This window comes from Lepisosteus platostomus, chromosome 16, assembly GCF_059453375.1.
Source record: "Lepisosteus platostomus isolate fLepPlt1 chromosome 16, fLepPlt1.hap1, whole genome shotgun sequence".
NCBI lineage: Eukaryota > Metazoa > Chordata > Actinopteri > Semionotiformes > Lepisosteidae > Lepisosteus > Lepisosteus platostomus.
Window position 1 is genome coordinate 22,353,036 of NC_142626.1, and position 14,091 is coordinate 22,367,126.

The 14,091-nt window shown below is 37.9% G+C and overlaps 1 protein-coding gene and 1 long non-coding RNA gene across 13 annotated transcripts in view; one reads left to right on the forward strand and one right to left on the reverse strand.

Annotated features, from left to right (window-relative positions):
- The window catches only part of LOC148647049 (uncharacterized), a 45,022-nt gene extending 32,959 nt beyond the window's left edge, over nt 1-12,063 (reverse strand). For 10 of the 12 annotated variants that reach the window (XR_015927569.1, XR_015927568.1, XR_015927566.1 and 7 more), the window contains exons 1-2: nt 11,936-12,063; nt 10,233-11,824 (exon numbers count right to left, since the gene is read on the reverse strand). The gene's annotated coding sequence lies outside the window, so the exon portion shown is untranslated. Of the gene's footprint in view, nt 1-7,220; nt 7,585-10,232; nt 11,825-11,935 lie in introns of those variants that run through there. The other 2 variants (XR_015927570.1, XM_088608678.1) reach the window with 2 other exon arrangements.
- Nucleotides 6,778-13,931, forward strand: LOC148647051 (uncharacterized). The gene is made up of 2 exons (XR_015927583.1): nt 6,778-7,007; nt 7,968-13,931. It is a non-coding gene; the product is annotated as an uncharacterized LOC148647051 (long non-coding RNA).
- Nucleotides 13,932-14,091: the final 160 nt, after the last annotated feature.

Sequence of the window (14,091 nt, forward strand, 5' to 3'; positions counted from 1 at the left end):
ATACCTAGTAGCATCGATCTCCATCCCCACTGCAATAATTAAAAATATAAATAAATTAAATTTCTCCTACATCTGGAAAAAGAAAACATTATATAAGAAAAAGTAAAATAATTAAATCACATGAAGAGGGTGGTGACAATATGATTGACTTTGATATCATGAATGGTACCATAAAGATAAAATGGTTGCGTTCTTTTATGAATTATAAAGAGAGCTTTTGGTTTGCTATTCCTAGGAAAGTTGACCTCTTGTTGAGATGTGATTAGACTCTCCGCTTTTCATCAACAAGTACTGTTATATTGGGAATTATTATATAACCATAACTTCACCCCTCATAATTCTATTATATAGAACAACACATATATCCTGCAAAAAAATAGCATATTTTTATGAATCCTGGTTAAATAAAGGTATTTGGTCAGTTGTGCATCTATTAAAAGCTATTGGAGCAGTTTATGAGTATTGTGATTTTGTTAAAAAATATTACATTGAATGTAACCCAAAGCAATTTAAAGAAATTATAGATGCAATTCCACCTGCTCTTCTGGCTTTGGTAAACAATTCCACAATCCATAGCAATATAATTCCCCTACTGCCTGAGATCAAAATAGGTATTTACAATATTTTAGAAAAAAAGTGTAATATCAAATACATCCGGACAATTATGGCTGAGAGATTCTTCCCAGTCATCAAGGCGAAAGTCATTTTTAATTATATAGATGATATTTCTCTTATCTCTGCTAGAACAGAACACATTACTCTCCCCACGCCACCAAAAACTAACAACATTAATTTTAAAATACTGAATAACATATATCCATCTGAAGAGATAAGGGAGACACCTGGGAAGTGGGATAATAATATCATTTTCATAGTTTTGCAAACTACTGTATGTAGTCTAGTGGCTTGAAGTTGGCTTTGCACCCAAATATATAAATGTGCTGCCTGTCCTTGGTCAGTAAGATAAAGGGTGTGTATTAGGTAAGCTGGCTGTGTGCCCAGATAATATGAAAGGAACTAACTTTTCTAAGTCTGCAACTTAGATATGATTAATAACAATATTGGCATGTGTTGTTGTCTTATCATTCGTTTAGAATGTGTCGTAGTAAATTGTTTGTTTCGCAGTATAATAGACCGTCTTTATTTACTTATTTTTGAGTCTGGTGGTTGCAAGCCGTTCTTCCATATGCATATGAAATAAAGAGACTTCTACTACACAGACACCTGAAGTTTGTCATTTGTGTGACACAACACTTTTCTGAGAAAACAGTTTATCTTCGACTATAACACGTGCACCTTTTGCGAATCAGATATTGAATTCAACATCTTTCTGGCACTCTGTATGTTCTAAGCTAAATAATACTACTATCCGTGTAATTTTTAAGGATATTGTTCTTGGTGTAAACAAAGAAGATCGTATAAAGGTACAGATCCATCCATTCAAAATGCACAGTACAACCCCGTACCGCATGCAATTGCCCACAGTTCACTACGTTGTATCGCGGTACGTGATTTGGCTGGACAAAATGACCAACAGGGGCACTCGTGCTGCATTGGTTGTTAGTGGAACGACTCCTTCATTTAATCTATTTACTGTGCATGTTTTAATCTGCTTAGTATTGAATATTTATGTGGAATTTTACAACTAAAGGGAAATTTCAGTAGCTGAGCATAGAAATAAGAGGAGCATAACGTCTCTGAACATCATAAACAATATTAATTTAGAAATATAAATACATAATCAAATTGTATATGGCTGGTAGTGATAGTTTTAATAAAAAAAATACAACAGTATTCCACTTTCTTCATGAACATAAACAGTTTAAGCATCAAATTCTTTCACTCGTTCACTTACTGTAGTTATTTTGGGAAAGTTTTGGCGTGCCCATTCTATTTTAAGTTTATTTTTTTATAAAAAGCCATGAATACTTGCGCTCATTATCACAGTAAAAAACCACATACTTTTTAAAATCTGCTTAATAGGGAATATAATATGGAATCGCGTATCAAAAGAAATTAACAATATAAATTTTAAGATCTAAATATATTAATATACTGTACCTCTAAGTATTACCACCTTCTTTGTAGACATCTGCATCAATATGACTCATTCACTCATGATTACATTTTGCCTGTCCTTTCCAGCTATAGCCTAATATGTTCTAATATCTTTACCTTTTAAGGAGTAAAGAAACAGATGCAAGGCAGAATACACCCTGGACATAGTGTCAGTCCATCACAGGGCAGACAAACAGACACAAACACACACACTCACACCAGGGTCAATTTTCCCAAAAGCTAAGTAAGCTACCAGTATAGTTTGGACTGGAAATTAGATTACCTGGAGAAAACCCACATGAACCCAGAGAGAACATGCAAACTCCACACATACAATTCCTCAGGAATTGAACCTAGGGCCTCAGCATGGCAAGTTAGCAAAGCTAATCACTTGACAACCATTAAAAATGTATGGATATCTTAGTCATCTTTCTAGTTAAAAGATTTACATGCATAATTTAATTTTGAAAGCCTCTGAGACATCTGGTGCTACTGTTGCATTTATAAAAAAGCATACAAAAGGCATGCTAAACACTGTGCCATCCAATTCCTTAGTTAACATATTTGTTTTTTATAAACAGATACAATTGTTATTAATTTTTGATTGTTACCAAATATTTTAAATTATATTTTACCCTATTTTTTCTTGATAGTCATATTTAACATACATTTAAATAATGATTTGTAAATTAATATTTTTACAAGATGCAGAAAAAGTGCAAAAATTTATAAGTGCTAGTTCTAATATTATTGATTACTAATGGTTTATGTTCACACCTGAATCTCCTATGTAGAAGTTGAACTAAGTGTGGCATAACATTCAGAAATACAATTGAGAATAGTTTTGTATCATTTATACAGATGACACTTTGCTAAAATGTATTTCAAAAAAGAAAAACGATTAAAATCTCATCTTTCCACGTGTGATGACATTAGGAAATACTATACGCTCCTGCTTTGTTTAATGATGGTATGAAAAATATATCTAAATGGCGAGAAAGATATGCTTAAAGTTAATTAAGGGACTTAGAAAACAAAGATAATGATGTACGTTGTTTAATTTTATGTGATGAATGTAGACGCAATTGGTGCCACTCCCACTGTGCGCTATAGAAAGCTCTGTGCTCCTCTTCCCACTCTCGGTGCCGCCCCCATCTGATTGAGCGCAGTGGGCGGTGCGCTATTTTGACATCAGCCTCTGATTGGTGGAAAAAAGACCTGCTGATCTGTCTTACACAACAGGAAGAGAAGAGAATGTGATTTTTTTCTGTATGAAACGTGTTTTGCGTTTATGAAATTCAATTATTTTAAATGTTTAATTAAAAAGTAAAAACCTTACAGCGTACACAAAGATTCTAAGCTGATCACAAGGAAGAAAAATCACCCATTGTTCGCACATAAAAAGTGTTTTTTAACTATCTAAACCAGTTTTTTACAGCTTATAGTCATGTATTGTTTAAGTTTGGCAGAAAATTGTATCTTATTTTTTATTTTGTTTTTTAAAAAAATTAAAAATCGTTTGCCCATAGCGTTGATAAGCTGTTCTCCGATTACTGGCAATTTTAAAAAATCACCCTTTCCCCCTCCCTCGTTAAATTTTAGAGATTTACCTTAAAAAAGAAATCCTTAAATACAAAACCATCACGTATAATAATTCATCCAGCTGTTTCCCTGTTGAATGACGCTGACGGACCAGGTTCAATTCCAGGTGGTGTACTATATAGTACAGTTTAAACTTTTTTTTTAAATTTCAAGTTAAATTGTTTGCTGATTAATGGCTGCTGACATTTTGATTAAGACAAAATATAGATTTTCTCCATTTGGATGTAAACCTGAAAAAGACACATCATGTTCACAATAAGCTATAATAGTGGACAGTTTTTATGCAACTGGCTCTATGAGAAACAGACCGAAAGTAATGCTCTGATCGTGCTTTGAACTGCCTGGGTACAACTCGCTACATTAAAGTGCTCATTACCACTATATACCACAAGGACAACAGAAGTTTTTTTTTTAAAGAAACAAATGTCAAAATGTTTCCAAAACATCCACTTGTGATACTTTAGCTGCTTAGTTACTGTACATGATTCCATATTAATATAGCTATCAAGTGATGTTAAATTACTACAACATTTATCTTTTTACAATAAAAGTGATGTTCTTACTATGAATTCTTAGAAGAGGATAATACATTATATTTTTTTATGAAGTACAGTATATAAGCTAAATAATGTTAGAAAAAGCACGTTAAAACCAGAACCCACTGTAAGTTACGAAGTTAAAGACTTAGATGCATAAAATATTTATGCATAATTAAATTATTTATGAAGAAGGTGGAAGGTTGAGTACTTTTGTCCAACTGCAATCTTGCTTTTATAAAATATACCCACTTTTTAATGTTTAATGTTTAACATGCTGTAATACACAGTTTAAAATTAAAAAAAAGTCTAAACAGTATACAACTTAAATTCTTAATTGGAAAAAGATTTGTCCTACAGCAGTGTCCAGGATTCGAAACCGGGCATTTTCTGGTGACAGCTCAAATGCTGTACATAAGACGTTAAGCCTTATTAGCTCCACCTGCCTGTTTTACAAGGTACTTCTGGAAATTATCCTATAAAATGAAATTATCCTATTTGAAACACATGCGGTTTGTTGCGGAACGTCAACCGCATTTTAATGCGGCATACCTCGCTCTTTTTGAATGGCTGGATCTGTAAATGTCATTCTCATGTTAGCAAAATTTTACATACTGTACATATGTTTAGAGTAAAAAAAAAATCTAATGTTCTTTAAATAATTTTCTAACTCATTTAAGCTACACTCAAATTCACTAAAAATATAAAAAAATAAGCTTGGCTAGTTGGTTTACAATAATAATAATAATAATAATAAAAATAATTGCTTACACTTATATAGCGCTTTTCTGGACACTCCACTCAAAGCGCTTTACAGGTAATGTGACGGCAGCCATAGTGCGCCAGAACGCTCACCACACATCAGCAATTAGTGGGGAGGAGAGCAGAGAGTAATGAAGCCGATTCATAGACCCAATTCAAAATCTTTTAGCATATAAACTTTATGTGACCCCTAACACCATATAACTCTGTACTGTTGACAAAGTGCTTTTTTCTGTCTCATTCATTTGATGTTACCTTTGTTCTGTCATGTTGTGACATTTGCAAGTGTATACCCTTGTTTGTTATATTTTCCCTTTTTGTATATATAATAATAACAATAATTGCTTACACTTATATAGCGCTTTTCTGGACACTCCACTCAAAGCGTTTTACAGGTAATGGGGACTCCCCTCCACCTGGATGAGGTGACAGCAGCCATAGTGCACCATACACGCACCACACACCAGCTATCAGTGGGCAGGAGAGCAGAGTAATGAACCCAATTCATAGACAGGGATTATTAGGAGGCCATGATTGGTAGAGGGCAATGGGAAATTTGGCCAGGATGCTGGGGTTACACCCCTACTCTTTTCAAGAAACACCCTTGAATTTTTAATGACCACAGAGAGTCAGGACCTCGGTTTTACGTTTCATCCGAAGGACAACGCCTGTTTACAGTATAGTGTCCCCGTCACTATACTGGGGCATTAGGACCCACATGGACTGCAGGGTGAGCACCCCCTGCTGGCTCCACTAACACCTCTTCCAGCAGCAACCTTAGTTTTTCCCAGGAGGTCTCCCATCCAGGTACTGACCAGGCTCACACCTGCTGAGCTTCAGTGGTTTGGCAGTTATGAGTTGCAGAGTGATATGGCTACTAGCATAAAGAAAATATAAAAAAAAACAAATAAAATAAAAAGAGCAGCCTCCACTGAAGGGAATTACACACAATTCTTTTCACTTTCTAACCTATCAAAGCGGAGACAAATTGCCATGGAGAATAAAACATTAACGTGCTTAGTAAAACGTCACTTATTACCGTTTAAAAACTAATTGTTATGTAAAAATAAAATGTTATGAGGTACGAAGTTTTGATATAACGTTTTTATTATGTTATTTCGACTGATGAATATTTGTTTTCCTGCATTATGTTTTGTACACGGAATATTTAATAGTACATGTATTTAATAGTATTTAGCTTTGAGGTATTACCATGTTTACTTTATTTAGTTTGCATTGAATGGACGTGAATGAACGCGTTATATTCCTCGTACTGTCATTTCGTACTGGGGAAGACAATATGAAATATATGTACTGTAGTTGTACAAATCTTTCAATAAAAAGACAGTGGTATTCCCAATATTCCCTTAGTTCACTTCGCCTGTTTTGAGTCAAGCCTGCTCAGCACTAACACGATGTGTCACTATTTTTGTGCAGGCATAGACGAAATGAAATTCAAATGCCAGCGGAAAATGTAAAATTCTTTTTGAAAAAAAAAAAATCTGCCGACTTGCACTTAGTCACTGGAAAAGAAGCAGCAACAACAGGAAACAGAGCCGTGTAGCAACCGAATGACGTCATGCGAGGTTGTCCTAGCAATCCCAGCGCATTTGGAGTCACGCTGGCGCTACGTCACAGAAGTTTGGACTTGGAAGCAGGAGGCAGGACTCATGGATCAGGACTGAGACATGGCCTGATATCCTGAGGGGGTGTGCTTATGTTTGGGTCTTGTTCCTAAGAGGGAGAATGCATTTGTACCGGTGCATCACCAAAAAGCATCTACTTTATTCTCATAAGTTCAATAAATGAAATATTTAAACTGACCTCCTGACGATTCACTTCATCTTTTATAAAGAATAAGGCTATCTAACTCTATGAGTTTTACTGCTATAATCTGTCACTGAAACTTCAGCCATTGTGGTCCAAGGCTCTGATTGGTGTCAGTAACACAGTAAAATCGACTTTGCCCTCTTGGGTGTATCCGAGACTGGAAATTCCCGTTACCAGCACAGACGCACTCAACAGGTTATACCACACACATGCATACAGGTAAAAAAGTCACTTCTCTTGGTTAAAACCGCGGTCATTACTTACTAAACTTGGGCCGTATACTGTATAAACTTTGAGATTAGTGAACTGTTTTGTTTTTTTTTCACGGAGAAAGAAAAGCATTGAGTGAAAATAGCAGAAAAATGCGGGATGAATGAGATCTAACAGAGCGGTATGTAAATGATGCAAAGCTCTCGGACCGCGTTCAAATACCTTCTAGGTAAAGTGCTGGGACACGAGTCTCTTGTGCCCTTGAGTACGCGACAGATGTGATCTTGGCTGTTCCTTCAACACAAGCAGTCCCAAGAGCAATTGTTCAACTGCAGGCTGTTAGCTTCGTTATTTGAGACGCATCTCACTTAGATGTATAGGCAGTTTACTTTAAGGGCGTTATTTTTTTGTTGCTGTGAGTGTGCGTACGCTGAAACGTAAGCTTGCAAAACCGGTGCTCTTGGGTATCGGAATAGCTCACAATTCAATATCAGGGAAGATCGTGTACGGTACAAACAGTGTTACTGAGGGGTCATGAAATTAGAATTGGGCATCCGAAAGAAAATAATACATTCCACCACAAAATATTAATGTCCCATAAAATAGTATGTATTTATCGGCGTCGTATCTATTTCAGTATACCCTGGAAATGTATACACCCCTGTGCACATTCTCTCCCCTTCCATCTCGGGAATACGTTGTTTTTAATATTAAATTATTCATATGCGTCTTACGTGGACAAGATAGCTTAAAGGGCAACTGCAACTCTATTTGTATATGTCGGGCTTAGAACGAATCGGCATTGGTGATTGCATATCAAACAACAACAAACGTAAAATGAAAAAGGTACCTTGTAAAACCTCTAATTTACATCACAAAATCCCTGAGATGTCCAGGAATTGCGCAGCACCTTATTCTAAATATTTTTTTCTTCTTTTTGGCTTGGTATCCACCTCTTCTTTCTAATAGACCAATCCAGAGCAGCGAGGAGCAGTGGGGACTTTCGTATGAACTAATCTTGGCTGACCCTCCTGTGTTTGAGTGGGGTTGCAGAAAATGATTTCCAGTGTGGAATCTACCTGTCTTGGGCTGGTCTGTGATGCACAGGTGGTGCCTGGGTGAGGTGAAATGTCCAAGCACCTTTATCACTGCTGGGTGGCGGAGTCACCTAGATGACCTGCATGTTGTCTGGAATGTGACAGAGACAAGTGCAGAGTTTTGCACGCAAGAAGCAAGAAGTGTTTATGTTGACACACCATTTATATCTTCAGAAAATGTGGGGAAGCCATACAATTAGAAAGGTAAAACGATGTTGGGATATGATGTTGAAAGGATAGAATTTAAATCAAGGGATTTTATGTCAAAGTTGTGTAGTGAACTAGTAGGACCTCTTTTAGAATATCGTGTACAATTTTGGTCATCATGATATAGATAGATATCCACAAGTTGAAAATTATACCATCCTTCTCATTAGTCTTTTTCACCCCATTTCACGCCGATGAAGTATTCACTCTTGCCAGTAATAATCATCTACAGCTTCAGCCTGTTGTGTTCAGCCTATGTTTAAATGTTATGTTTTTTAAAATTATATAATGTTAGCATGCCCAAAGGGCAGTTAACCTTGGACCTCTAGAGGTTTTTTTTCTCTTTACTAAGGAGTTTTTGGTTCCTCTCCTCCATTGTCTTCTGGTCTTCTGATCTGTATTCACAAAATGTATGGTTACCTGCATTGTTAAGTGCCTTGGGTTAACCCTGTTGTGAAAGGCGCTACATAAAACTGAATTGAATTTAATTGAATTTAAAGAGAAGATAACACTGGTGTTGTTTATTTACTTTAAATATTTTTACTCGGTGGTGTTGAGCATGAAGTTAGTAAGAATCCTCACTATTATTAAAAGCACAAGTCTTCCTCACTCCAAAGTGTGAAGTTGAGCCCCAAAATTCCCCTTACAGTGTCCCAAGTAAAGAACATAAACTGTAAATGTAACTAATTAAAGCTGAAGTTTTGGGGTATTTCTAATGCTCTAATGCTCCCAGAGCACAATGAACACCAGTTTAAACTTCAATGTACAGTAAGATATGAGAAAAGATGAGAAAATCTTTTTCAGATCTTTTCATGATGTAACTCTAACACCTCCGTCATAACTACATTTTGTTCTGAAGTACCATCTAGCCAAGTGACAGGGTAAAGTGGGAATGTATTTGTATATAGTCTCTAAAAATATTTTTATCTGGGAAGCAATAAATGAGATAAAATGTGCATCAGAGTGCAGCAAAAGGCTAAAATTGCAGGGGTTGCACGCGGGATTTTCAACTGATAGATTTATCTCCAAAATAAGTGGGGCATGATAAGAAATTACTACACTGTCACATGTACAAGAGTGCACTAAGGAAATTAATTCATCATGTAAAAAGGGGTACTGCTTTAAAAAAATATATATTTTATGAAACTCTGATCTCCTGTATTGTGGAATCTGTCACACCCTCTGTAGCCAGAGGACGCTCCTGCTCTGTCCCACCCCTAGTTTCCTGTGCTTTGCTCTCCTTCCGGTGTCTCTCTCTCTGGGGCTATATATTTCCAGGTCACTTATTCTGCTTGGCTCAGCATTGACGTTCGGATGTCCTGAGACCCGCCTAGTACCAGGTTGCCACTCCGTCCGTGGCCTGAGGGCATAGGTTTCTATACGGCACTCCAGAACTCCAGAACCTGGGCTAACTCCCCATTCCGCCGCTTCGCATAGGGTCTTTTTCGCTCTCCTGCCTCCCCACGGTTTGTCCCTTCCGACATCCGTGACAGAATCTTTAGGCTACAGACAGTCTCTCCTGATTTGGTGATGTATCTTTAGAATAAGGAGATAGATTCTTAGATAGACAGGGTAATAAGAAGGGAGATTTAGTGCTGAATCGTATTATTTTATTTAGGATGTAGGTATCTCTCTTGTTGGTCTGTCAGAGTGTCAGATAGTGTTTCTTAGGGAAGGAGATAGGAGTCTTGGTTTCTGGATCTATAGAACGCAGGCCTCTGAGATGTCTAGTTATATACAGTAAGTAGTGTAACTGGTATGTATGTTCTATTAGTTAGGAGAGAGGGGCAGCTGGTGCCAATGCCCTGTTCTAGAGAGGGGGTGGGGGCCCTGAGTTTTAGCACCAGAATATGGTAAATATACCAAAGATAAGGGACTGAGCTGCTGTCTTGGACCTGTGCTCTGAGAATGAGTGAAGCAGGAAACTCACCTAGTAAAAGACCCAGGACTGAGGTTGAAAGGCTTCCGGTTTCTCCTCCTTGACAGTTGTTTTGCTTCAGATGGAGGGAGGATTGACATTGGAATGACTGTGAATCCATTGTCTTTGGCCGTTGGAGAGTGCAGGAGATGGAGATCCAGTGACAGATAGTGGTCTCAGTAGCTTTGGGGACTGACATGACCCATTGACCTCTTCCACCTGACCAGTCCAGTGATCACTACAGGTATGAGTGAAGTGAGGGTATGAAACCAGGAGCAGGTTATCTGCAGACTGGGAGATGGGAGAAGATCCTTCAGAAATGGCTTGAACAGCAGGTAACATCAGGACAGATTTGATGAAGAGTTTGTGTTGTGTGTTTTATTTTGAAGCTCTTGTCACGTCAGCATCATGCAGGGCTAGTGAGAGAGTTGAAACAACGCAGAGTTTCTGTTTTATGTATCATTTGTCTCATTTACATTAAAGTGTCCCCATCACTATACTGGGGCATTAACACAGACCGCAGAGTTAGCCCCCCCCCACTGTTTCCACTAACACATCTTCCATCAGCAGCCTTATCCTCCCATGCAGGTACTGGCCAGGCTCACAACTGCTGATCTTTAGTTAGTTGCCAGTTGTGTGTAGTAGGGTGCTAAAACAGCAGGCTATATTAATGCGTACACTTCTGCTTGAACACTGTGAATTGTGAAGATCCTGTCTTCACCTTCTCTAGCTGTGCTGTTTCACTTCCACTTCCTCTTAGTCCATCCTGCTGCACTTTCCTGCTTTTTAATATGGTACAGTACCTCAGACCTGTAGCATGTCCTGTTGTGATAAAGAGATCCATTAAATCCAGTGCTCTGCCATTCCAGACCTCTTTCCACAGGGAAACTAACCCTTTATCCTCACAAGAGCTCCTCTCCAGACTGACGCCTATCACAGCAGAGCCCTTCCTCCATTAGGGGCTGTCAAATAACTGAGGAGCCCAGATCACCACCAGTTTAGCACCAGTCAAAGAGAACAATCCCACCTGAGAATATTAACATGGCACTAAACTGTAATAATGGTTAAGAAAAGAGTCTAAATTATATATAAAAGAAGCATAAATGGGAAAATTGCAGATTATCTACAACAGCCTCACATCAGTGTTTGTGTACAGTTGAGCTCCTCCACAGGCTGTGTCCTGTGTCTCTGCCTTCACCCTCGGCACCTGCAGTAGGTCCCAGCTGCAGCGGTGCAGTCGCTGTGCAGTCCTGCTGAGGGAGGTTTTTGTACCAGTGTGTAACACTGTGTGGACAGAGCTCTGCTGTTGAGGTTATGATGACTCTGACAGTAATAATCTGCACCATCTTCAGCCTGGACTCCTGTGATGGTCAGAGTGAAGTCAGTCCCAGATCCAGTGCCACTGAAAGGCTCTGGGATCCCAGGCTGACGGGTAGTTGCTCCATAGATCAGGAGTTTAGGAGCTTCTCCAGCTTTCTGTTGGTACCAGCCGAGGAAGTTGTTATTATACACTGCAGGACTGGTTGTACAGCTGACAGTGACTGTCTGTCCTGGAGCAGTAGATTTCACTGGAGTTTGAACCACAGTAACCTGTCCACTGGATTCTGAAAAATTTTAAATAAATCAAACACACATGGGGATAAAATATTAGAAAACACATTTTTTTTTCTCTCTTTTAATAAAATCCTTGTGGAACATATCAAATACATTCCTACCCTGAGCAGAGATGAGGAGTGTCCAGAGGAAGACGGTGATGAAAGTCATTGTTGCTGTGGGTTCTGTTGTCATGAAGGGCAGCTCTCAGTCATGAAGTGTTAAACTCACAGGGCTATAAACACTCCCAAAGCACTGAAGCATGTGCTGCCAATGCAAAGTGTCTCTTCTATGCAAATCGTCTTCCTGAGTTCAGCAGCACTTGTAGCCAGTCAGTGGGAACACAGGTTTGGTGTTGTGTGATGTGACAGAGCAAGATGAGCAGTTTAGCTTCTTAACTCCCATGACAGCAGGACTGGAGAGAAAGTAGTTTTTTTTAATACTTTATTGTAGTGGTGTCGATGCTTATACTATTTTTTACATCTACTAAAAAAAAACAGAAACACATACAAAAAGAGTGGAACAAAAAATGACTAAATAAGTGTCAAATTATTTTATATAACTTCTAATTGTCTGCTAATACTGCAATTTTGTTGCTATTGCATTACTGAGAGTTGTTATTGTATAATACATGTTTATCATGTTAAAACCCCAACACCTAAAGTAGATTTACTGTAGATCCATAGTGCCATCATGTGGAATACTTTGGTATCACCCAAACAAGAGATACATGGATCTGAACCCATTTTTCATTACTTAGAAGAGCAAATTTGCTGTTTTATCATCTAAGTTTTTAGTAGAATGAAGAGACATGATCATTTCATTTTCATTTAGATTAAGTCTAACATTTAGTTTTACAACTTTTAGGCAAAGGCTATGCCTGAGATATCTAATTTACACACAGTGAAGAGTCTACTTTGATTTAAACATCTCCATGCTCTTTATTTACCGGGGGAAGGCCCACCTCCTCTAAGGGCACAGGAGTATTTTATTATACGATAATCCCTCATCAATATCTTTGAATAACAACTTTGTCACAGTAAGTAAATAACTGATGCAAGAAACTCATTCAGGATATCAGCTTCTTATTCCACAATCCCACAACCCTTTGGAAAATGAGTACCTCCTGCTCTCAGTTTCATTGCACTTCCACATGGTTTCCTTTTAATGTGTCATTGATCATTTTGAAATGATCAGTTCCCCTCATAATCGTGTGAACAGATTCAGTTTCTTCAAGGTAAGGCCAGTGGTTCTCAACCTGCGTCCTCTCCCGTTTTACAGATTTGGAAAAATTTAAATCTGCAGGACATTTTATCAGAGAAACATTCACTTTCCCTGTGGAAAAAATGAAGCAACTGGCTGAAACTTTTGATTTTCCCCGCCATGCACTTGAGGATGAACTAACAGATGTACAAGCTAGAGGGAGGTCCTATGCCGCCCAACTCTCGTTTTCCATTCCAGAATTTTGGCAGAAAGTGAAAAAATACTGTCCATATCTGCATCGACATACATTTCTACAGAATCTGTTGTATCAAGTCATGTATCCATGCACGTTTGTGAGTCTCCACCTGGAATTTCAACTTTGTTGTGCAGTCACACAATTAGTCATGGTTGTGGACCAGCTGATAAAAAGGTTGAGAACAACTGCCTTAAGCCCTAGAATGTATTTGGATGCTCTTTTCTGGACTGACTACAAAACAGTAATATATTTTGTATAACATGATGCCTGAAATTGTATACAATATTCTACTGTACAAGTAATTTTATTGGAAGGGGGACAAAGGATTTCTTAAAAATATTTAAATGTGAATTGGGTCCCCTATACCGTCTTCCTGATGGGAATATTATGAATTGAGAATGGAGTGGATGTGTGGAATCAGCTGTGATGTTCCTGGCCATTCTGAACTGTATTATGATATAAATCGCAGAGCTGGGGTTGCTGTTTTCCCAATTATTTTTCATGCCATTTTTACAATCCAGGTTGGTTTTGCTTTTCAACCCCAGGTTTCCAAACCAAACTGTCATGTTAAATGTCAAGATGCTCTCAACAAGGCTTTTATATGGCATCTCTAGGACATTTTGACTAACAATAAAGTTCTTGAGTCTTTGAATTAAAAACAGTGTCTGATTTGCTTTCTTAAAAATGGTTTCTATATTCTCAGTATAACAAAGCCTCTGATATGTGTTCCCAGATATATTAAACTCTCCACAACCTCTAAAGACAGACCATTGAGTACTATTGTTTGCTCTTGTACTATTGTAAGGTTTTTAGTCTTGG